The 27,286-nt window shown below is 32.2% G+C and overlaps 1 protein-coding gene across 1 annotated transcript in view; it reads right to left on the bottom strand.

Moving 5' to 3' along the window:
- The window catches only part of LOC127730221 (TNF receptor-associated factor 2-like), a 47,582-nt gene extending 20,563 nt beyond the window's left edge, over window positions 1-27,019 (bottom strand). The window contains exon 1 of the mRNA XM_052238509.1: window positions 26,962-27,019. The gene's annotated coding sequence lies outside the window, so the exon portion shown is untranslated. The remainder of the gene's footprint in view (window positions 1-26,961) is intronic.
- Between the last annotated feature and the right edge of the window lie 267 nt (window positions 27,020-27,286).

The following is a 27,286-nucleotide window of genomic DNA, read 5'->3' as shown; positions in this document are numbered from 1 at the left end:
TAATTTTTGAATAAAATTTATGTGCCCAGACTAATTTTCTAGGATTTCATGTCCAGGGTATTGATATTCCTAGGACGTTTTGTCCATGTCCTTTATTTTTATCGGAAATTTTGTAATGCAAGAAATAGTTTACATGTAAACAATGGAATTTTTAATTCTTATATGTTTTTAAATCGTTTAACAGTTGTGCATTGATTTTCACTATTTTATTAAAATATGGGTGTTTTTTTGATAATTTAACGGACTTTTTTTCCTAGGAAAAGTGATATCCAGGCTGAATGATGTACATAATTACAAATGTTCCTTTCTTAATTTTAATATTGATTAATTTTAAAGAATGTCTTGAGAAATAAAGTTTTAAAGGGACCTTTTTCATAGTAAAAAATAAAAATATGGATATATAAAACTTTTCCCAGGAAAATAAGTGCCAGACACATATTTTACTAGCTATGGACTTATTTTCCTAGGAAAATTTATCCAGGGACTTACATTCCTAGTAAAATTATGTTCACGGACTTGCCTACCTAGGAAGAAAAGTCTGGCGGACAAATTTTACTACCGGACTGAATTTACTGTTACACAAGCACAGTCCTGAGTCACCACAGACGACGTTTGTATGGCAAGCCGTTATGGAATTTATTCCCTATTTATTAATATTAATAAATCATTTATTAATATTAATAAATCATTTATTAATATTAAAAAATGATTTTTTAATATTACAAAATCATTTTTTAATATTAATAAATCGATTTTTTAATATTAATAAATCGATTTTTTAATATTAATAAATCGATTTTTTAATATTAATAAATCGATTTTTTAATATTAAAAAATACTGTCATTTTTTAATATTAATAAATGAATATTTAATATTAAAAAATCATTTATTAATATTAAAAAATCATTTATTAATATTAAAAAATAATTTTTTAATATTAAATATTCAGTCTGATATTTTAATATTAATAAATGAATTTTTAATATTGAATAATACGCTGATTTTTTAATATTAAAAAATCAACATCAATGTTACCTTAGCGTTTAATATAAGGCAAACCAATCATTTATCTGTCAAACGCTTTAATGATGATTATTGGACAAGTCGGTCCGGAGAAATTTTGATTTTGGACCGACTATGTTAAGTCAACTCGGACCATCTTATATCGACCCAGAGAAGCAATTAAGGAAAGTTCGAACTATTTAATGATTATAAACCATTAAATATTGAATTTTGAATTAAATTTTCTTTTAAAATCGTGCATAAAATTTGCCAGAATAATTTCAAATTATAATTTGATCCATGTGAATGGACTCAATCCTACGGAAGCGTATTAGGAACAAAACAAATTAGCATTGACCAATATTTGGCAAACATATAGACTAAGCAACTCTTTCGTATGGCAAGCCGTTGTTGAATTTATTCAGTGTACCACTCTGAATGTAAATTTTTTACTCTTCTGGTGATAGCCACGTGGTTAAATATTCTGCATTGTCCCTATCAGAGCTTTGAAAAGATCTATTCATATCAATATTTAAGTTCATGAAAAAATCAAAACATAGTGTCACATTCATGTTTACCACTGACTAAATTCTCGATCGATTTGTTTACTTGGGCCAACATAATCGATTTGTAGGTATTTTTTTGTTAGTCAAATAGGACACGGAATTTCAACCCTTCCATTTTTTACATTTCAAATATCTGTAATACGATTTCCGTAACCTGGAGTCTGGACTAAGCAAACATACAAACTATTAGTCCCATGCATACAGTTACCTTGTTTCTTCTGTCAAAAATTTGAAACGTGTTTAGGTTAAACTAGTAGTACAGTGACACGATATTTCTTTATAGCAATATAAAGAATAAGGAGGTGTTATGTGGTAATATATGATTGCCAATAAGACAACTATTCCACCAAAGTTCAAATGAATTGGGTGTAAGCAATTATAGACAACTGTTCGTCCATCAACAATAAGAAAAATATAGGGACATAGTAAAAAATAAAATGGGCACATTTGTTTCGAAGTCGAACTTTTGACATGTCAAATCTAAAAATTTCGACTTTAACTCAAATTTTTGACTTTTCAAATCTCGAAATTTTGACTGTAATCTGAAATTTTGACTTTTGAAATCTTGAAATATCGTCTTTTTTAAAAAGTATTACAACTTTAATATAAGTATTCAAACACAGCTATTACAATTTTAGGAGGAGATGACATGGACGCAAATAAATAAATAAAGCGTCATCCAAACATTTTGTCAATTTATATTCAGAAATAGTTTTGTTCTCTTTAATAATGATATGGATTAACATTTAAGATTGAAGAGTTTAATTCGGAAGGAGCATGCGTGTTGACAGAAAAAAAAATAATGTTATTTTCCCATATTCCATTATTTAGTGTCCACGACTCTGTCATAGGGTCGTCACATCTAAGGACATTTTGCATCCTATGTTTTATGATTGGGTTAAAAGTCCTGTTCGGTATCCCAAAAGCAGGTCAACGACTTTGCCTTGTTGAAACAATGGTAAATCAAGTGGCAAAATATGCCATGCATATTCAGGACGACTCATGAGCGCCTCAGTTTTCTAGTTTTAGAACATATAAACATATAAATACTGAGAAGTTGAAATTTCCAGATTCTAAAACTTGAAATTTTGAGTTTAAAGTCTTAATTTTGACTTTATAAAGCTGAAATTTCGACTTTTCAAAAAGTCAAAACTTTCAACTTTCTAAAAGCCGAAATTTCAAAATTTCTAATAGCTAAAATTTCGAGATTTGAAAAGTTGAAAATTCGATGTTTCAATAAGATTTGATTTGTCAAAATTTCGAATTTGAAACAAAAGTTCAATGCCAATTTTAATTCTAGTTTGTCCCAAATATGATTCCGTAGTATCCAAATTTCATCAAGTTTATCATAAAACTTAATTCATACCCAGAAAAAAAACCTTGTGAAGTGGATGCTGATTATAGTGTGTGATACACAGCGTTATCATCATAAACAAATATAATAATGATTGATTAAACAAGAGTTTATATAGTTTGTTCTTATGTTGTGCCGTTATACCACTGTCAAAGGTTAATGGGTTAATGGGTTCTCACATACATGTTTAATGTTTTACTCCGGTACATTGTCTAAGTCATGAGCCGTAGTTCAGTGGTTGTCGTTGGTTCCTGTCTGTCATGATATTTTATTTCGTAAAAAGCCGTTAGTTTTCTAAGTAACGTTGTTTCATTTTTCATGGCGGGGTCTATTATAACCACATATACCAGTGTATATAAAGTCTAGGTACTTGTTAATGTCTTATAGTCAAATGAGGTACTTGTTAAATGTCCTCAATTAAAAGAAGGTATTCGATAATTGTCCAATATTTGTAGCAGGTCCTTGATGAATGTCCTATAGTTATAGCAGGTACTTGTTGAATGTCCTATAGCTATAGCAGGTACTTGTTGAATATCCTATCGGTATACTAGGTTCTTATTGAATGTCCTACAGATATAGTAGGTACTTGTTGAATGTCCTATAGTTATATCAGGTATTTGTTGAATGTCCTATAGTTATAGCAGGTACTTATTGAATATCCTATTGGTAAAGTAGGTTCTAGTTGAATATCCTATAAATATAGCAGGTACTTGTTGAATGTCCTATAGATATAACAAATACTTGTTGAATGTTATATAGCTATAATAGGTAAGTGTTGAATATTCTATTGGTATAGTATGTTCTAGTGGAATATCATATAGATACAGCAGGTACTTGTTGAATGTCTTATAGTTATAGCAGGTACTTGTTGAATGTCCTATAGTTAAAGCAGGTACTCGTTGAATGTCCTATTGGTAAAATATGTTCTTGTTGAATGTCCTACAGTAATAATAGTAGGAACTTGTTGATTGTCATCTAGTTATATCAGGTATTTGTTGAATGTCCTATAGTTATAGCAGGTATTTGTTGAATATCCTATTAGTATAGTAGGTTCTTGTTGAATGTCCTACAGATAAAGCAGGTACTTGTTGAATGTTCTATAGCTATAATAGGTAATTGATGAATATCCTATTTGTATAGAAGGTTCTTGTTGAATATCCTATAGCTTTAGCAGGTACCTGTTGAATATCCTATTGGTAAAGTAGGTAGGTACTCATTGAATGTCCTATATATATATCAGGTACGTGTTGAATTTCCTTTTGTTACAGTAGGAACTTGTTGAATATCATAGTTCTAGCCGGTAGTTGATGAATGTCCAATATAATTACTAGGTAGTTGATGAATGTTCTTTACGTATAGCAGGTACCTGTTGATTATAGTATAGCTATAGCAGGTACTTGTTGAATATCCTATCGGTTTAGTAGGCTCTTGTTGAATGTCCTAGACATAAAGCAGTTACGTCTTGAATTTGCTTTTTTATAGTATGAACTTGTTGAATGTCATTTAGTTATAACAAGTACTTGTTGAATGTCCTATATTTAAATCAAGTACTTGTCGAAAATCCTATTGGTGTAGTAGGTTCTTGTTGAATGGCCTATAGATTTAAGAGTTACGTGTTGAATATCTTATAGATATAGCAGGTACTTGTTTAATGTCTTGTCTTATAGTCATAGCAGGTACTTGTTGAATGTCCTATAGTTATAGCAGGTACTTGTTGAATGTCCTATAGTTAAAGCAGGTACTTGTTGAATGTCTTATAGCTATAACAGGTACTTGTTGAATATCCTATCGGTATACTAGGTTCTTATTGAATGTCCTACATATATAGTTGGTACTTGTTGAATGTCCTATAGTTATATAAGGTATTTGTTGAATGTCCTATAGTATTTACAGGTATTTGTTGAATATCCTATTGGTATTGTAGGTTCTTATTGAATGTCCTACAGATAAAGCAGGTACTTGTTGAATGTTCTATAACTATAATAGGTAATTGATGAATATCCTATTGGTATAGAAGGTTCATGTTGAATGTCCTATAGTTGTAGAAGGTACTTGTTGAATGTCCTATAGTCATAACAGATACTCGTTGAATGTCCTATTGCTATAGCAGGTACTAGTTGAATATCCTATAGCTTTAGCAGGTACCTGTTGAATATCCTATCGGTAAAGTAGGTACTCATTGAATGTCCTTTATATATAGCAGGTACGTGTTGAATTTCCTTTTTTACAGTAGGAACTTGTTGAATATCATAGTTATAGCCGGTAGTTGATGAATGTCCAATATAATTACTAGGTAGTTGATGAATGTTCTTTACGTATAGCAGGTACCTGTTGATTATACTATAGCTGTAGCAGGTACTTGTTGAATTTCCTATATCTATAGCCGGTACTTTTTGAATATCGGTATAGTAGGCTCTTGTTGAATGTCCTAAACATATAGCAGTTACGTGTTGAATTTGCTTTTTTTATAGTATGAACTTGTTGAATGTCCTATAGTTATAGCAGGTACTTGTTGAATGTCCTAAAGTTATAGCAGGTACTCGATGAATTTCCTATATCTATAGCAGGTACTTTTTGAATATCGTTATAGTAGGCTCTTGTTGAATGTCCTAAACATATAGCAGTTACGTGTTGAATTTGCTTTTATATAGTATGAACTTGTTGAATGTCATTTAGTTATAACAGGTACTTGTTGAATGTCCTATATTTATAGCAAGTACTTGTTGAGAATCTTATTGGTATAGCAGGTTCTTGTTGAATGGCCTATAGATTTAGGAGTTACGTGTTGAATATCCTATAGATACAGCAGGTACTTGTTGAATGTCTTGTAGTCATAGCAGGTACTTTTTGAATGTCCTATAGTTATAGCAGGTACTTGCTGAATGTCATATAGTTATAGCAGTTACTTGTTGGATGTCCTAAAGTTAAAGCAGGTACTCGATGAATTTCCTTTATCTATAGCAGGTACTTTTTGAATATCCTATCGGTTTAGTAGGCTCTTGTTGAATGTCTTAGACACATAGCATTTACGTGTAGAATTTGCTTTTTTATAGTATGAACTTGTTGTATGTCATTTAGTTATAACAGTCACTTGTTGAATGTCCTATATTTATGGCAAGTACTTGTTGAAAATCCTATTGGAATAGTAGGTTCTTGTTGAATGGCCTATATATTAAGGAGTTACGTGTTGAATAACCTATAGGTATAGCAGGTACTTGTTGAATGTCTTATAGTCATAGCAGGTACTTTTGGAATGTCCTATAGTTATAGCAGGTACTTGTTGAATGTCCTTTAGTTATAGCAGTTACTTGTTGAATGTCCTAAAGTTATAACAGGTACTCGATGAATTTCCTATATCTATAGCAGGTACTTTTTGAATATCCTTACGGTAAAGTAGGCTCTTGTTGAATGTCCTAGACATATAGTAGTTACGTGTTGAATTTGCTTTTTATAGTATGAACTTGTTGAATGTCATTTAGTTATAAAAGGTACTTGTTGAATGTCCTATATTTATAGCAAGTACTTGTTGAAAATCCTATTGATATAGTAGGTTCTTGTTACATGGCCTATAGATTTAGGAGTCACGTGTTGAATATCCGATAGATATAGCAGTTACTTGTTTAATGTCTTGTCTTATTGTCATAGCAGGTACTTGTTGAATGCCTATATTTATAGCAGGAACTTGTTGAATGTCCTATAGTTAAAGCAGTTACTTGTTGAATATCATATAGTCATGGTAGGTACTTGTTGAATGTCCTATAGTTAAAGCGGGTATTTGTTTCATGTCCTATTGCTATATCAGGTACTTGTTGAATATCCTATTGGTATAGAAGGTTCTTATTGAATGTCCTACAGATAAAGTAGGTACTTGTTGAATGTCCTGTAGTTATCACAGGTATTTGTTGAATGTCCTGTATTAATAGCAGGTACTTGTTGAATATCCTATTGGTAAAGTAGGTTCTAGTTGAATGTCCTATAAATATAGCAAGTACTTGTTGAATGTCCTATAGATATAGCACATACTTGTTGAATTTTCAATAGCTATAATAGGCAAATATTGAATATCCTATTGGTATTGTATGTTGTAGTTGAATATCCAATAAATATAGCAGGTACTTGTTGAATGTCTTATAGTTATAGCAGGTTCTTTTTGAATGTCCTATAGTTGTAGAAGGTACTTGTTGATGTCCTATAGTTTTAGCAGGTACCTATTGAATATCCTATTGGTAAAGTAGGTACTCATAGAATGTCCTATATATATAGCAGGTACGTGTTGAATTTCCTTTTGTTATAGTAGGAACTTGTTGAATATCATAGTTCTAGTCAGTAATTGATGAATGTCCAATATTATTACTAGGTAGTTGATGAATGTCCAATATTATTACTAGGTAGTTGATGAATGTCCAATATTATTACTAGGTAGTTGATGAATGTCCAATATTATTACTAGGTAGTTGATGAATGTTCTTTACATATAGCAGGTATCTGTTGATTATACTATAGCTATAGCAGGTACCTGTTGATTATACTATAGCTATAGCAGGTACTTGTTGAATTTCCTATAGATATAGCAGGTACGTGTTGAATTTCTTATTGTTATAGTAGGAACTTTATGAAAATCATATTGGTATAGTAGGTTCTTGTTGAATATCCTATAGCTTTAGCAGGTACTTGTTGAATGTCTTATAGTCATATCAGGTACTCTTTGAATGTCCTATAGTTATAGCAGGTACTTGTTGAATGTCCTATAGTAATAGCAGTTACTTGTTGAATGTCCTAAAGTTATAGGAGGTACTCGATGAATTTCCTATATCTATAGCAGTGACTTTTTGAATATCCTATCGGTATAGTAGGCTCTTGTTGAATGTCCTAGACATATAGCAGTTACGTGTTAAATTTGCTTTTTTATAGTATGAAAACTTGTTTGATGTCCTATTGCTATAGCAGGTACTTGTTGAATATCCTATTGGTATAGAAGGTTCTTATTGAATGTCCAACAGATATAGTAGGTACTTGTTGAATGTCCTATAGTTATATCAGGTATTTGTTGAATGTCCTGTATTAATAGCAGGTACTTGATGAATATCCTATTGGTAAAGTAGGTTCTAGTTGAATGTCCTATAAATATAGCAGGTACTTGTTGAATGTCCTATAGATATAGCACAAACTTGTTGAATGTTCAATAGCTATAATAGGCGTGTTGAATATCCTATTGGTATAGTATGTTGTAGTTGAATATCCTATAGATATAGCAGGTACTTGTTGAATGTCTTATAGTTTTAGCAGGTTCTTGTTAAATGTCCTATAGTTGTAGAAGGTACTTGTTGAATGTCCTATAGTTATAACAGGTACTTGTTGAATGTCATATTGCTATAGCAGGTACTTGTTGAATGTCCTATAGCTTTAGCAGGTACCTGTTGAATATCCTATTGGTAAAGTAGGTACTCATAGAATGTCCTATTCATATAGCAGGTACGTGTTGAATTTCCTTTTGTTATAGTAGGAACTTGTTGAATATCATAGTTTAAGCCGGTAATTGATGAATGTCCAATATTATTACTAGGTAGTTGATGAATGTCCAATATTATTACTAGGTAGTTGATTAATGTTCTTTACATATAGCAGGTACCTGTTGATTATACTATAGCTATAGCAGGTACTTGTTGAATTTCATATAGATATAGCAGGTACGTGTTGAATTTCCTTTTGTTATAGTAGGAACTTGTTGTATATCATAGTTCAAGCCGGTAATTGATGAATGTCCAATATTATTACTAGGTACTAGTAGTTGATGAATGTCCAATATTATTACTAGGTAGTTGATGAATGTTCTTTACATATAGCAGGTACCTGTTGATTATACTATAGCTATAGCAGGTACTTGTTGAATTTCATATAGATATAGCAGGTACGTGTTGAATTTCTTATTGTTATAGTAGGAACCTTTTGAATGTCATATATAATATAGCAGGTACTTGTTGAATGTCTTATAGTTATAGCAGATACTCGATGAATTTCCTATATCTATAGCAGGTACTTTTTGAATATCCTATCGGTATAGTAGGCTCTTGTTGAATGTCCTAGACATATAGCAGTTACGTATTGAATATGATTTTTTATAGTATGAACTTGTTGAATGTCCTATAGTTATAACAGGTACTTGTTGAATATCCTATATTTATAGCAAGTACTTGTTGAAAATCATATTGGTATAGTAGGTAGTTGTTGAATAGCCTATATATTTAGGAGTTACGTGTTGAATATCCTATATATATAGCAGGTTCTTGTAGAATATCTTATAGTCATAGCAGGTACTTGTTGAATGTCCTATAGTTATAGCAGGTACTTATTGAATGTCCTAAAGTTATAGCGGGTACTTGTTGAATATCATATAGTCATGGCAGGTACTTGTTGAATGTCCTATAGTTATAGCAGGTACTTGTTGGGTATCCTATTGCTATAGCAGGTACTTGTTGAATGTCTTATAGTCATAGCAGGTACTTGTTGAATGTCCTATAGTTATAGCAGGTATTTTTGAATGTCCTAAAGTTATAGCAGGTACTTGTTGAATATCATATAGTCATGGCAGGTACTTGTTGAATGTCCTATAGTTATAGCAGGTACCAGAGATAAAGGTAGGTATGGCCTCTAAAATGTTCCATAGCACTTATACCCTTAGGAGTGTGTCAGGAAAGAGAAGGGGATTGGGGTATGGCACATAGCTGAAGGGGGATTTTCTCGCTGTGTTGAAGACCCATTGGTGGCCTTCGGCTGTTTTCTGCTCTATGGTCGGGCTGTTGTCTCTTTGACATTTTCCCCATTTCCATCCTCAATTTATTTTTATGCCCCACCTACGATAGTAGAGGGGCATTATGTTTTCTGGTCTGTGCGTCCGTTCGCCCGTTTGTCCGTCCGTTTGTCCGTCCGTTCGTCCGTCCCGCTTCAGGTTAAAGTTTTTGGTCAAGGTAGTTTTTGATGAAGGTGGAGTCCAATCAACTTGAAACTCAGTACACATGTTCCCTATGATATGATCTATAATTTTAATGCCAAATTAGAGATTTTACCCCAATTTCACGGTCCACTGAACATAGAAATGATAGTGCGAGTTGGGCATCCGTGTACTATGGACATATTCTTGTTTTATCTCTACTATTGCCCGCTGGGAAAACTAAGAGATTTTCCATTGGGGCCATGGTACTAGAAAATGGTAATGGTCTCTAAAATGGAATATAGCATTTAAAACCCTACAACTGTACGAGTTTGTCAGCAAAGGTTAATGGGGACCCGGAATGTTACATAGTCCAACTTTTATATTGCCTGCTGACCAAACTAAGAGATTTTCTACGTGGGCCATGGGAATAGAGGTAGAGGTTGGCATGTCTCAAAGCAATTAAAGCTTAGACCCATACGTGTGTGTCAGCAAAGAATGGGAGTTTGGGTATCCTGGTATGGCAAATATGCCAACTTTCCTATTCCCCACTGGCCAAACTAAGATATTTTCCATGTGGCCCACGGTTACCAGAAGTAGAGGTAGGCATGGTCTCTAAAATTACCCATAGCACTAGACCTGTAAAAGTTTTGAAGCATATGGTAGGAGGTGTCTGGTGTGTCTCAAAGACCACATGAACTATCACCTGCAGGCCAAAGTAAGTGATTCACCACATCACATGGGCCATGTTATAGAGGTAGAGGTAGAGTTATGCATGACCTCTATTATGGACCAAATCATTTATACATTTAAAAATTATAAACCAAATTTATTAAAAAATATCTTACACAGTTATTTTTTTCTGAGACTTATTTTTCTACATTCCAATTCACTATGACAGCATGTTTTTTTGTTGTCTCTTAAACACCACAAAGGACCTCCTTTGAGCACAAAAAAAAGCACAATGTAGCACATAGGACCACAAAGGACCCTATAATCATTTTTTTGTAAGGAAATAATATTTTTTTAAATCTCTATTTCAGAAATGTCAATATATGCTTTGCTTTATCAAATTTTATTTTGGACAAAAACAAAGCATCTACAGAAATGTCCTTACTTTATACGAATCTTAAATTGCTATGAGGAACAAAAAGTGCACATGGTGCAATAAAAAAGGTGCAGTAAAAAAGGACTGTACAGCTGTCTTTTGGGAATATGTTTCATTGGGCTGTTTGATGAAAATGAAAATATACCTGTTGCCGTCTAGATAACCCCGATAAGTAACTGTAATAAAAGTGTATCATCATGCCGTGAAATGTATGGCCTTGAAAAATGTATTTATGATAAACTCTCTTATTTTATACCTTTTGGATGAAATGGTTTCTATTTCTCCCTTTTTTACATCAATTAACGATGACCGGTGTCTTTGGTCGCCGCTTGTGTGGTCTAGACTTGGAACACTTGTATATTTTGCATATATCGTATTCTTTATTCTACATTGGCTAGGTTGAGATCTCACAATATATGTTTAACCCCGCCGCAATTTTGCTCCTGTCCCAAGTCAGGAGCCTCTGGCCTTTGTTAGTCTTGTATGCTTTTTAACTTTAGTTTATTCATATGTTTTGGAGTTTAGTGTGAAGTCCATTTTCACTGAACTTTTTTTTCTTAATGTTCTTCGTCTAGTTTGAAGAGCTCTAAATTAATTATGGGACGTCACCTAACCACATAGAGGTAATAGGTAAACGGACAGGAAGTCACAGGACAAAAAGTCACAAATAATTTGTCGACAATTGTTTGAATATATAAGAGACAGATCTTCAAATAATTTCTTTTTTTACATTTATTCATTTTTAAGTTTAGGAAATTGTTCATAAGCCTTGATAAGTGAAAAATGATTAAATTTTAATCATGCAAATGATATATTTCTTGGCACCATGAAGCCATTTAAGTGCCAAACCACTTTGACATTTTGTTATCATAACAATTATTTTGATCATCATTGATATTTATTGAATAAATTTTAATTACAAAGTTGCTTCATATATAATAGTTCAAGAAAAAAATCAAAAATTTATTTTTAAAATTAGTGTTTTCTTGTTCAGAGAAAAAATAATCTCAAAACTGAATTGTGACTTTTTGTCCTGTGACTTTTCGTCCGTGACTTTTTGTCCTGTGACTTTCTGTCCTACATTCGAGGTAATATACAATAATTATTGTAGAAGGCTTATTTTCTGGGACCTTTTTTTTATTACCATGTTTTTCTATTAAATGGGCAGCTTTTTATTAATATGTTTATGTTTAGTAATGTTTTAACTTGTATTTTCATAAAATATTATTAAAAAAAATGTTTTATAGATTTCAGTAATAAAAAAACCCAACTGATTGTCTAAAAAGATAAGTCCTTTCTTAAATTTAATCAAAAAAAAGACAGTTTTCTTATCACTGGATTGTGACTTTTGTCTTGTGTTAAAATATGCAAATCAATGTAAAACGTGATTATTAGAATAAAAGATTAGAGAAAAAGATAAAAAAAAACAGCAACCGTAAGAATATAAATCTTTCAAAATTTCGTTTTCGTGTATGAATTAATTTATTGTTTTGAATAGTCATAAAAATAACTTTTATTACTTTTTTCCTGTTATGTCAGCTTGCCATTTATTGGGGGTAGTTTTATTGAAATTAAACGTATGTCAAATATTAACAATATCATGAATATAACAGGTAAAGCTTTGATAATCTGGTCACCTGTAATTACATTTACCTGTTAAAATCAAACTTAGGGACTTATCATTTTTTACCTGGGAGGGGGGGGGGGGGGGGGGGGGCTGGTCATTTTGAAATCATACATACAAAATTTCTTGATCCCCCCCATAATATTTCACTTTTTATTTGATCACACCTGTAAAAACATTTAAAAAATGTGATCCCCCCTCTATTAAACATGCCAAAATTTTAACATGCGAATCACTTAACATGTTATTTCAAGGAAATATTGAAATTGAAATATTCTCAGTGGATTGAGTCCCAAAACTTATTTGAGGGAAAATTGTCTTGAAATAGGGCTCTTCCATGAGGCCTCTTCCATGAATATTAGTAGGTAGAGCAAGCCAGTGCTTTGAGTAGCTTTTTCTGACTTTTTTTTCTCATTAACTATATTGGGCTATTAAAGAAAACTTGATTCTGAGTAACTCTGTAAAATATATACATTAAAAAGTAAACTTTTTGAAACAGTAACAACACATTATTTATATGTCCCTCTCTTGAACGCTGCTTAAACTTAAGTTTTACGTATGGCCTTATTGAAACCTCCATTGAGTCGCTAAACTTTTATATGGATAGTTCATGCTTTCAGCTTGAACAATTCAGTTACTCATTTATTGTCACATTTCATTCATAAATGTGTGATAGTAACCTCAAATTTTTGATTTATTAGCCAAAAAAGTACAAATTTTGAGGGAGTGAGAGGTATAAATGGACCCAAAGGGCTCTTGTAATGAAAACAAAAAGATACATTGGCAATAATGCTTGTTAATTTAGTGATCGACGTGAGTGAAATATAACAACTGAATTATTCGGATTATGAAGCACTTATGCATTTTATATAGGACAAAATGACACAAAATGGCAGCTTCCTATATCATCAAAGTCTTGTGATGTCTTACTTAATTGTACCGGTATATGAATGGTGTTAAAAATATATTTCAATTTGACTCTTGAAATGTTCTTCTTGACATTTTGTCTCTTGAAGTATGTGAACTACTTATTTCCAAGCGCAAAAAATATTGATCCCCCCACTTTGAATTTATAAAAAAATTTGAACCCCCCTTGTCCACATACAGAAAAAAACTTGACCCCCCTTGCATTTTGACCATCCCCCCTCCCAGATAAAAAATGATAAGTCCCTTATTTTGTTCAAGATTTAGAAACAACGAAAAGCAACTCTTTTCCAGGTTTTCTCTTCTTTCTTAGTAGCGATCGAGTACACATACATTTAGTATTTCCGACATGTACATTATTGTTTATATCCTACAATTTATAACAGGCGAAACCCAGTTGAAATAGAACAAAAGAATCGAAGCTCTTTGTTAGAGAAGGCGATAAATGCCTACTGTAATGTTTACTGTAGTAACTCAAATTTTAAAAGTTAATAGAAACAAATAAAATGACAGTTTTTGGCTAAATTACGAAATATTTTATCATAAAAACACAATTTGCATAAGTTTTCAATTTATCTATTACATGATTAAGCAGAACAATTAGATATCATGTCGACGACATTGGTGACTATTAAGTTGGATTTAAAAAATGCATAACCTCCGATTTTTCAAACAAAAATACCACGGACGGAGAACATATCAATCTATTTGTTCCTTAATTTTCGTTTCTGCCCTTCCATTATGTGACTCAAGAAAAAACTCCAATAAAATGCTCCGCTGGGGCGCAGCTTGATACGACCGCAGAGGTCGAACCCTGAACAGTTGGGGCAAGTATGGACACAACATTCAAGCTTGATACAGCACTGAATTTGGATTGTAATTAAATATTTGACACAGCATAGGTTTCTGACACAGAATAAATGTGGTCTAAGAACTTAAAAAAATTTAATTTATCTATTCAAACCATATCATTATTATTTGCTTTTATATATAAATCAGAAATAACCAATTTAAAATGGAAAATTTTAAAGAAAAAAAGGAAAAAAAAATCCCCCCCCCAAATTTTTTGAACCCCCTTATGATTCATCACCCCAAAACTCAACCCCAGCCTTCCCTTTGTGGTATGGTACCTTGCAGTACACATACATGTGATGGACTGTGAAACTAAGATCAGGAGTTTTGGAGATAAGGACTCAGATCAGGATGTATTTAATCGACATAAATTCTGTCGTAAATGTAACCGTGTGCTGTAGAAATTGTCTGTTAAAGTGTGTTTTCTTCAACTTTCCATCCGAATGTATTATGTTTATAGTACCTTTGTACTTATAAATTTTCTCTATCTTTTTAAACTTTCAACTTGTTCAATCTAACATTCTTCTTTTTCAGTATGTTCTTTAAATTTTTTTAGATCATATCTTTTTTACCATTATTCATTGCAATCAGAACATTTGCTTATCTATCTGAAAGTAGATCTCTATTGTTATCTTTATGCAAGTAGATTTTTAATGCATGATAAGTAACACAGTCAAACTGTAATCATGGGTCATAGTTATTATATAAATTTCAATTTAAGCCTTGAAAGGAAGTATAGAACCCTCAAATAATTTTCAAATTATTATTTTTTTATTTGTCCTAAAACATTTAAAATCATTTAATTACCATCCTTTTATGATTATTTGTTCAATTTATATTTTATTTATATTCTTTTAAAAATTTACATTATTTAAAGGAAAGTAACTTAATACAGGGTAAATCAAGGGAAGTAACCCAACATTCATTTTAAATAAACAAAGTTTTATTACACAACGGCGGTTAGCCTGAGGTAAAAATCGTTTATTACCAGTATGTTTGACACCCAAGGTGACAAGTGAGGCCATATAATTATGCATGTTAATTGATTTACAGGTAAAATATAACTTCAGTAATGTCAGTTACACCAGATATGTTGGGCTGAAATTTTTCATTCATGAAATATTTCATACACGGGATTTTTTTGTCTTCAACGGAAGGTCGGGAGGAGACCACTGAAAACGGGATTATTGTACTCCCGTCGGGAGGTTCACATGTATGAACTGTACAATTTCAGAGAAATCCATACACTTGCAGACAAGTTATTGTCTGGAAACAAGAAAAATGCTTGTTTTTTGGCCCCAAATTCCTAAACATTTAGGGCAATTACCCCCAAACTCAAACCCAGCTTTCCCTTTGTGATATGGAACCTTGCAGTACAATTTCATAAAGATCCATACACTTACACACAAGTTATTGTCCTGAAACTAGAAAAATGCTTTTTTTTTGCCCCTTTATGGCCCCTAATTCCTCAAATTTCTAGAGAATTACCCCCAAAATCAATCCCAGCCTTCCCTTTGTGGTTTGGAACCTTGCAGTACAATTTCAGAGAGATCCATACACTTGAACACAAGTTATTGTCTGGAAACTAGAAAAATGCTTATTTTTGGCCCCTATTCCTAAACGTTGTGGGCAATTACCCCCAAAATCAATTCCAGCTTTCCCTTTGTGATATGGAACCTTGTAGTACAATTTCATCAAGATCCATACACTTACACACAAGTTATTGTCAAGAAACTAGAAAAATGCTTGTTTTTTGCCCCTTTTTGGCCCCTAATTCCTAAAATTTAGAGGCAATTACCCCCAAAATCAATCCCAGCATTCCCTTTGTGATATGGAACCTTACAGTACAATGTCAGAGAGATCCATACACTTACACACAAGTTATTGTCATGAAACTAGAAAAAATGCTTGTTTTTTTCCCCTTTTTGGCCCCTAATTCCTAAAATTTGGAGGCAATTACCCCCAAAATCAATCCCAGCATTCCCTTGGTGATATGGAACCTTGTGGTACAATGTCAGAGAGATCCATACACTAACACACAAGTTATGTCTGGAAGTTACAAAAATGCTTATTTTTGGCCCCTTTTTGGCCCCTAATTCCTTAACTGTTGGTACCATAACCCCCAAAATCAATCCCCACCCTCCTTTTGTGGTATTGAACCTTGTGGTAAAATTTCATAGAGATCCATTCACTTAAACTAAAGTTAGAGTGCGAAAACCAATGCGTCTTCGGACGACGACGCCGGACGACGACGACGACGACGACGACGACGACGACGCCAACGTCATACCAATATACGACCACAAAATTTTTTTGCGGTCGTATAAAAAATGGGTAACAATTGCATCGAAAAGAGAAAATCGAGCGCACCTTTTTATGTTAGGGCGTGTTTGAGTTGAATATTTTGTCTTGAAAACGTAAAAAGCAAAAGTATTTGATACATCATCTCGCTTAGATTCTATCATTTTTATATATCAAAGCTACAGGTTGATTTTATAACATCGAAAACTCACAGTACTAAAAAATTGAAATATATAGGTCAAGTGAAATACCTTTCTAATGAATCACAAAAACAGAGTAGGTGTGTTCGAATAGCAAATTTTTACTAAAAGTACTTGACGACAGACTTTAAAGTTGGATCTTAAAAATGCATATCTTCCAAAAAACTTCATTTTTTGTGTGTGATATCTAGGGTTTATAGTCTTCAACCACTGAACATTTTTAGTCTGCCCTTCCACGAAATATTAAATTAGATTTTTTTTAGATGTTTATAAATTTCCGAAAATTCCACCTGACAACCGATCAGACAACAGTTTTAAGTTGACTGAATGCAGACAAGTACATTAACTGATGCTCATTAGCTAGTCGATACATTTGTCTTTTAAAATACAACTGGCATATAAGGATCGTAATGGTGCTATGCGGATAAACTTATCGTTTTCAAGAGCTAAATTGGCAGCGCGTCATCCCTATAATGGCTTCCATTTTTACGAACTGGCGTAATGGGGAGATAATTTTGACGAAGTAGAATCCTGACTGATAACTGATGCTTTAATGGTTAGTTTTTAAATCCAAGTCTGAATTTTTACATTTTTTAAAGAAATCTACATAGTTTTAACCGCTGACCACGAAGTTGATCGAAATTGAACTGTCACGGCAGAAACAGAAATATTCTCATTACCGTTTGCTCAATATGGAGGTGGAGTACAAGAGGCTTTATTTGTACAAGTAAAAATAAACAAAACTTTATTTTTGAACTTGTTATTTATGCAACAATTTGTTGATAGCAGGATAAAAGCCGGTGTTTCGTAGATATTTTTGTTATTCATATTTTCCACTGATCTAGTTCAGCTACATGCTTGCAGTAACGTATGATCATCGTATATAAAAGCGCTCAAACAACTCTTATATATAGGTGGCGTATTTATTAATATTAGAAAATGATTTTTTTACTATTAAAAAATCAAGCTGAATATTTAATATTAAATATTCATTTTTTATATTAAAAAATAAGACCATTTATTAATATTAGAAAATGAATTTTTAATATTAAAAAATGATGTATTAATATTAAAAAATGATTTTTTAATATTAATAAATAGGATCTATTTTTTAATATTACAAATTATTTTTTTAATATTAATAAATCGAATATTTAATATTAAAAATTGAATATTTAATATTAATAAATAAAACCCATTTATTAATATTAAAAATTACCTATTTATTAATATTAAAAAATATTTATTAATATTAAAAAATATTTATTAATATTAAAAAATATTTATTAATATTAAAAAATCGATTTATTAATATTAAAAAATAATATTTAATATTAATAAATGATTTTTTAATATTAATAAATAGGGAATAAATTCCACAACGGCTTGCCATACGTTTGACAGATTTTAAATGTATGATTTGACGTATGATTTGACGTTGTTTTCTGTCAGTTTCATTAGAATGGAGATAACAATATTGTATTTTAAGCTCCGACGGCATCAATTGGTGATTTGATGGTCGCAAATACCTGTTTACTGGCTCCGCTAACGCATCGCCAGTAAACTAAATTTGCGACCATCAAATCACCATATGATGCCGTCGAAGCTTAAAATACAATACAGTTATATCTCCTAATTCCGATCGGGTGCGAAATAAATTAAAACTTGGCCCGGAGTCAACTCGGACCGTCTACAAAATAGAAAGCTCGAATCGTCTATGACAACTCAGATTCATGTCAAGTCGTACCTTTGCCAACTCTTACTCGAACAACTCGTATCTGATTTTTACTAACTCTTACTTTTAATACAACTCTTATTTTAACCACCTATACCCAATTTTTAAATATTATTCCAGAGTCATATGTCTCTGATTATTCATATGCAATATTATTTTAGTTTTATATGAAATAAAAAAAAAGAACAATGATTTTAAATTATAAAAAGTTTAAAAACAAAAATACCGAACCCCAAGGAAAATTCAAAACGGAAAGTCCTTTATCAAATGGCAAAATCAAAAGCTCAGACACATCAAACGAATCAGCGGAAAACTACTGTCATATTCCTGACACGGTACAGGCATTCCTTATATAGAAAATTGTTAAAAATTATTAAACCTAGGTTTATAGCTAGCTAAACCTCTCACATGTATGACAGTCGCCGGTGATAAAATTCCATTATATTGACAACAATGTGTGAGTAAAACAAACACCCATAATATATAGGTAACAAGAGGTGACAGCAAACCGGATTTTCCTGCAGAGGTCGAACCCTGAACAGTTGAGCAAGTATGGACACAACATTTAAGCTTAAAACAGCTCTGAATTTGGATTGTGATTGAATATTTGACACAGCATTATACAGAGGCGGGTCCAGGTGAGGGCGTAATGGGCGTACGCCCCCCCCCCCTTTTCAAAAAAAAAATATCGTAATTTGCTAATATTGTATTGAATATGGCAATTTATCATATTCATTAATTTAACACCTACTATGAAAATGGTTCTAATGAATCCACTCTAGTCTAACCATTCATTGAAAATGAGAGTCCGTCAGTATTTCTGTGTTCATTTTAGGTTTTGCGTTAAGGTACATTTATACTAGTAACAAGTATATTTGGTATAGCATTTTTACTTCCCATCTGGATAGCCTTTGGTGGTATCATATTGTTTCAATATTCATTAGTGAGTTACTAATGACATTGACCTACATTTTGCCATGAAGTTCAAGCACCATATTTATTTATGTACCATATACCACCTATCGGAACTAGACAGTGACATGATTGCTTTAATTTAGTACTGTAGTACAATGACATCAATTTTTCATATTCAATCATGTATTCCACATTTAAGCCTACAATATTTAGAACGAAAGAACTTTATACTTCAGTGTTTGTTTGTCTTGTATCATGTGTGTCGTTCAACGAAACCAGAACTTAATCTAAAATAGAGAGATATTTATCAGTCTGGCTACTTCATAATTTGATGCTAAATTGTTGAAATCCAGGAGCTTCTGAGCTTCCCCATGGACCCTCTACCAGGGCAACCGTAATTTCGCCTCCCGTTCATAAAATCCTGGCCTAGGACTATTGAAATGATAAGTAACGCCTTATACCCTAGAATTTGGAATTTCTCGTTATTGGTCTACTGCTGTTAAGATCCATCCAATCATTTTAATATACCATAGACAATTAATGGAGAGAATTCGGCATAAAAAATGTCAAACCCTGACACTTTAACTATAAAATATACATGATCCAAGTCAGGATACGTTACATTAGTGCATTTCACAATTATTTCATGTTTTTTAGCAAAAAAAAAGGTCCAAAAATTTTTTCGCCTCGCTCCCCTCGGCCAAAGATTTACTTCTACGCCCCCTCTTTCAAATATCCTAGAAACGCCCCTATTTCCAGACAATTTCACGTCATAAACTCGTCTTACTGTCATTACAACAACGGTACAGGCAGACGGGATTTGTTGATGACCATCAATGACCAGACCAAAATGTAATGACAACGCCACGTCAATAAAATTATGCAACGTCATTTGCGAGACATGTTTACGGCCGCAACGTCAACTGCTAATCAAGTCGACGAATGCCATGGCAGACAAATTCATGCCAAAAATGTTTCCCATATACGGAAATGCCAAAGAATTGACTGCAGAAAACTTTTAAAGCCTTAAATTTTAAACCGCTAAATTGCAAAAACACACTGTAATGCATGGGACAGAGGCAAAATCAGAAGGTACAAAACATGCCCAACAGAATTGGTTGACCTTTCTGACAATCATAGTGGCATTGGTTACAGGTGATACATGCATTGATAAGGGGAAAACCAGGGTTTCAGTGCATACCACATGATTTGAACATCAAAAATGACGCCATCATTTCAACTTTCGAACTGCAAACTGTTTTTAGACAATAAATAAATAAATTAAATTAATGATTATACATTTATTTTACAAAAATGGCATATCTGAAAATGGCAATAAAAAATAATCTAGTGTTGCGTTTTTAAAGTCCGTCATTATATAACAACAAGGTAATTTCTCAGATTGGCTGTTCAATGTAATGTTCATTGAAGCCATGAAGGACTTATAATTCGCCAAAATCTCATTCTTGTCAAATGATATGTTTTTGTATGTGGGATTTCCTGAGTGCTCATTTATTCCTAATTCTTTTACAAGACACACGCAGTAGAACGATTTACATACAAAACAATATTATTTGAAGCTTTGTCTGCAGGAACAACAACATATTTAACATAAAAAGATGATAGACATTTCACAGTTTTTTGTCTCTGGATGCGGACTTTGGTCGATCATTCACAAAGTTGCTCAACTTTCGGATTCGACGTTTTATTAGAAACCTGATTGCTTTAACCCATTCTAACAAAGTTTCCAGTTCAACTTCTTCTCGTTTCCAATTGATTTATTGGGGTTCTCTGAACTTAGGACCATGAGATATCACTTTTCGGAGATGTTAATGTTGAATTATGTTTTTGATCCCTTAGTAAAAACATGACCAAAGGGTCTGTAAATATAAGGCGAGTGGAAACAAGTCGCATATCAGAGTTTTTTTTATAGATATTCTTCTAATTTAAGGTCCGGCAATGCTTGCTTAAAGTTAAATACTTTAGGCGCAATGGTTTTAGTGTAACTGTAGAATACAATAGGAACAGAGTTCAACAGACTGATTTCATAATAAAGTGGAATTTAAGATGTTACCTTTTTGTGATGAAGAACGTTGCTGATATTGATAACATCGATTCCTCTATTAGAAAGCTGAACTGGAAGGAATTTCCTATTTTCATTATGTAATGGTTCCGATATTACTGGTTTAAAAAGACGGAAACGAGCTACATCACAAATTATACTGACCAGTCTGTATATTGAAGAACATTCTGTATTTATGCATCACTTGTCAAGTGCATTATCTCTCAAACATTTAAGAAAATTAACAGGAAGTGAAAAAGAATAGTTCTAATGTAATGTAACCCTAACGGATGATGAAGATGTGAAAGAAGGTCATCAAAGCTCTCAGAAGGCGATCTAGATTTTGAAGACTTTTTTTTACATTGGGCCGATATAAATATAATAATTATTTCACTGAGAACCATCATTACTTGATCTTGTATTAGTTGGTGACATGAATTACATACATATAATATTGAATACCAACACCCGATAGGGCATAGTGACCATAATGTTTCGGTTTTTAACTTGAACTGCTATCTTACATATGTATGAAAACTCAAAAAGGGTTAAGTTTTACTATTTTAAGGCTAATTATGGCAAGCTAAAGGAACATATGAATGTTAACTGGGAGCAATTACTAGCTGATAAAGATACAGAAAATATGGTAAGCACGTTTATGGATAAATTGACTGATGCTATGAATTTACACATACCAATGAAACATATTTCAAAGAATAAAGTTAAAACATCTCTTAGTGCTGAGGCTAGACTTTCAAAAAGGATAAAAACGATAGAGCATGAGAAAAATATAGACATAACAAAGATACAAAAGCTAACGGGGGTACACTAAAGCTCGAAACAAGGCAAAAGCAACAGTTTCTAAAGAAAGAGTAAACGGGAGAAGTCAATTGCAGAGTCTGCGAAAACAAACTGTATAACATACAGTTAATACGTTAATGCAAATACGTTAATGCAAAGCGGAAATCTAAAAGTAGCGCATCAGAACCTCGTGTAAAAAAGGGATGGTCAAAACTTTGTTGCAAGCACAGATACAGAAAATGCTGAGGTATTGGCTGATTTTTTCACTATAGCGTTTTGACTGTAGAAGAGGATAATGTTGACCCTTTTTTATTGAAAATATACCTTAAGTTGAAGAATCCTGAAATGAGAATTTTAAAACCAAAGAAATCAACAAACTACTTAAAATTTAAATACCTCGAAATCACCAGGACCAGACCAGATACATCCAAAAGTATTGTTTGAACTATCTGATATAATTGATGTAGGAATGACTATAGATTCCAAACTGAAATTCGACAAACATATACAGACACAAATCAACAAAGCAAACCAACTAGTTGGAATTATTAGAAGAACATTTAAATATTCAGATTATAAAAGCTTCTGTCTACTATTTGAGGCATTGGCCCGTCCTCATCTTGAGTATGCTAGTAGTGTATGGAACCCATACAATAAGAAAGATATCGAGACAATTCAAAACGTCCAACGTAGAGTAACAAAAATGACGGTTTACCCTACCTCAAAGATCTGTCATACGAAAAACGATTGAAAACTTTAAAATTCCTACATTAAAATTTCGAAGGCTAAGAGGCGACATGATAGAGACCTACAACATAACAACAGGAGTATATATCCTAAGAGTAGCAGAAGGTTTATTTACGCGTAACACAAGCTCGACAACAAGAGGAAACTCGATGAAATTGGTTATAAACAGAAACAGACTAGACATAAGAAAATAAGTTACTTTACGAATAGAGTAGTGGAAGTGTGGAATAGCCTACCAGACACCGTAGTGACTGCAAAGAACGTAAAGAATTTTGAACACCGTTTAAACAAGCATTGGAAAGACCACCCAATGATATATGACTCTATAAAACACTGAATACACATACAACACCGAAAGAAGCACAATGTAATTAGTGAAGATGAAACAAAGCCAAAAATTGAGGAGCAAACTGACCTCCTGCTTTTGGAAACACTTACGTAAACTAAGATAGATAGGTTTGTAAATTATCATAAGTGAACATGATTATATTTGTGTTGATTAAAAATAAACATACGGAGGTTTAATAAAACATAAATTAAATATTGTTATTGTTTAAATATCCAACATTTGGATTTGTTTAATTCTTGAGGAAGCTTTATGATATCAAAAAGATGCCGAAGACCCCAAAAATAAACCATAACATAAGATAATTGAGGGGAATGTGGAATATAGGGGTAAACAGTTGGTGTGTGGGATATATGAGTACAAATGTGGTATGTGGGATATATGTGACAAAAAGGTGCGGGAACCGTTAAAAGAAGGGAAAAAGTGGGAAGTGGGAAAAAATTAGAGAATCTGCTTTAACACACACCCAACGAAAAGATAAGTCAAAAAAATAAATTTTCACAAATTCCCTGCAGATTTCATGCTAAAGATGAAGTTCCATTTGTCCCCATTTACCAACATTTCCGAGCACAAACACAGAATATGATATTTTTGGTGTTAACGGAAACAAAATTTATATAGATGATTTGCATGTGTTAGAATATAAAAATAAGGAGATGTGATATGATTGCCTCTGAGACAACTATCCACCAGAAGTGGATGTAAGCAATTATAGACAACCGTGCGGCCTTCAACAATGAGAAAAACCCATACCGTAAAGTCGGCTATAAAAAGCCCCGACATGAAAAATATGAAACAGTTGAATTGAAAAAAAAAAAACTAACAACCTAATTTATAACAAAACAATTTACCAAAAAACAAATATGGCAGTCATGAACCAACGACAATTAATTTAAACAAAAACAAAACAGAAACAAAACCGAAATCAGGTATTCTTATCATTATTAAACTATAGAATTCGATCACTTGGATCCATCAAGGATTTGTATAGAGATTATACAAATCCTTGTATCAATGTGCATATTCAACAATGGCGACTCTCGAATAATTCATTTAAATTAATTATTAATCCCCTATGCATCGGTTGCTTATAGTAAGTGTTTCTTGAATGATTTTCATCATGTAGCCTAGAGACTAAAATTATGACAAGCAAAAACAAATTGGAATACATAAAAATTAACAGTTAAGAATATCAGAGGAAAAATCTACTTGGGTCAACTTTACAAGAGGGACAGCCTCAGGGAAAGTCTGTCCTGAATCTCCGACCCTTAAGTTTAAGAATAAAGAGAAATTGCCGCGCCATATCAATATATACATACTTAACTCTACACATAATTTATCATGCAAACTATTTAATGTCTACATAAACCTGTTTTATTATATAATATATATTATATTTTATATAATAGTGAGGTCTGGTTAATGGGAAATTATTTTTCCATTTTTAAATCATTTAAACGTTCAGAACAACATGATGGCTCTATTTGTGATACTTTGTCTATAGAATGAAATAGTATATTGTAAATACTGTAAATATGTCCTAGGACTGAAAAAACTGCATGTAATATTTCAGCCAAAACAGAACAGGGCAGATTTTCTAAGCTTCATTTGTTTAACCACAAGTTCTGAGTAGATTTCATACCCATGATATTAACCCTCTGTTAAAAGAAGTCTATGGATTAAAGAAGTCCCTGCATAATGGTGGTATAGTTGGTATAGTTTTGTTCTAAATATATTTAAAGAGACAGGGTTAGATGCTGCAGATTTTGAAACTTCTGATTAAGCATAAAGCTTTAAATATTCCTTAAAGATGAAGTTTAAAAAGATATCACATGATGTCTACACAAAAAGGTCTCAAATAAATTACAGACAGTTCAAAATTATTTCTTTATAGCCAAATAAAATTTGAGATAAACATAGACGACTAATTATTAAAAGGATCAAATTTTAAAACTAGAAAGTTAGTCTCTAAATTTCGGGTTAGTGACCATAACCTAGAAGTGGAAATAAAAAGATTTAGAAAAATATCCAGAGACTAAAGGTTATGTAAATTTTGTTATAAACTTGAAGGTCGTACGGTGACCTTAAGTTGTTAATTTCTGTGTCATTTGGTCTATTGTGGAGAGTTGTCTCATTGTCAGTCATACCACATCTTCTTTTTATATTGATGACGAATACTATTTTTTTTTCTAGATTGAACTGAACTGAACTAAGAGATCAGTTAATTTTAAAAATTGGTTATACATGCAAATTCTCAACCAACCACTTTTCAAGCTTAAAAACAACCTTTTAATCCTGGGGCCAGTTTCACAAAGCTGTTTTAGGACTAAGATATGTCTTAGGATGGTCTTACGACATATCTTAGTCCTAAGTGGGTTTCACAAAGTGGTCCTAATTTAGGACATCTCTTGAAGTTGGTCATAAAGTTAGGACTACACGAGAGGTGTCTTATGATGGTCTTAGGATAGTCATAAGTTTATTTTTATGAATTACACTTATTTTTTATATTAATTTTGCAAATTATGTTATTATTATTTGATTATCTAATCTCCTTGTTCTACTCGTAACAAAATCTTTATAGGTTGGCGGATTATCAACAATGATTTATCAACAATGAACATTCGATTTATTTATATCAAAAATGCACGATTTTATCCTTTAACCTTTTTATAACCGATACAGTGAAAACTTGAATTCAACTCACTTGTACAAAATCAAATAATCATCAGCTTATTGTTTTTTTTTCTCAAATTTTTATTTGAATTTTTATATGCATATTGGTGTATTATTAATAGATTATTTATATAAATTAAACTAATGCTTTATATTAATTTTACAAAATATCTAATTCTGGAATGTTAATCAATACGTTAAGTGATTTATTGGAAACACATAATACATTTACATGAATTTTTCCATGAATCCATGTTAATATTTAAAAATTTGAAGAACTTGCGACAGGTTTAGGATATCTTAGCTAAGATCATCCTAAGACAGCTTCGAGGAGAGGTCTGAGATATGTCCTAGGATAGTCATAAGAGGATCATAAGACATGTCCTAAGATATATCTTATGACAGGTCTTAGGATAGCTTCGTGAAACCGGCCCCTGAATCTCAACTTTTGACACCAGTTGGTGATTTCATAAAGCAATAAATATCTAGAGTTGCGAAAATGATCGAGGTCCATTTCCATCGATCAAAAGTTACATTATCATAATTATATGTTTTTGTTTTATGTTTGTAACTCTTGGCTATTGTGTTAACAATATATTATATTTTTTGTTTTAGCTACACCTATGGCTACACCCATATGGGTGTACAGGTGTACAGTAATTTGCAAATAAAATTATTATCAAAATATACACTATCATGTACTATACATATATATTGCCCGAGGCTTTATGTGTTTTATGTCTAGAGATTAAAAAAGTAAGCCACGAATTTTAGAATATTTAATACTTACTATATCATAACATTAAATATATACATACTCACCTAGTAGAACCAAGGATTTCTGTGATACAGTTATATGATCGACATGAACTATATTATGTTTATTTTTAGATTCAAAATTATCAAAGATCTATAAATAAATGGATGTCTGTAAAATAACCAGTGATATTTATAGACATGAACATGAGAATTGACCATGACATCAACACAAGTAATAGCTTTTCTAAAAAAGCTAGCCGTCTCTTTGCTGATGAAAGTGGAAAGTGTTCTCGCTTTGTAGATTAATTCATTCAGAATAGCCTTGCAAATCAATCAACAAATTTTACCAAACACGTTATGAAGCAGTATGTCGTTTAATGTTTGGTGT

Source organism: Mytilus californianus, unplaced genomic scaffold, assembly GCF_021869535.1.
Source record: "Mytilus californianus isolate M0D057914Y unplaced genomic scaffold, xbMytCali1.0.p SCAF_2, whole genome shotgun sequence".
Taxonomy (NCBI): Eukaryota; Metazoa; Mollusca; class Bivalvia; order Mytilida; family Mytilidae; genus Mytilus; species Mytilus californianus.
Note: the sequence above shows the minus strand (reverse complement) of the source record. Positions and strands in the feature narration are given on the sequence as shown.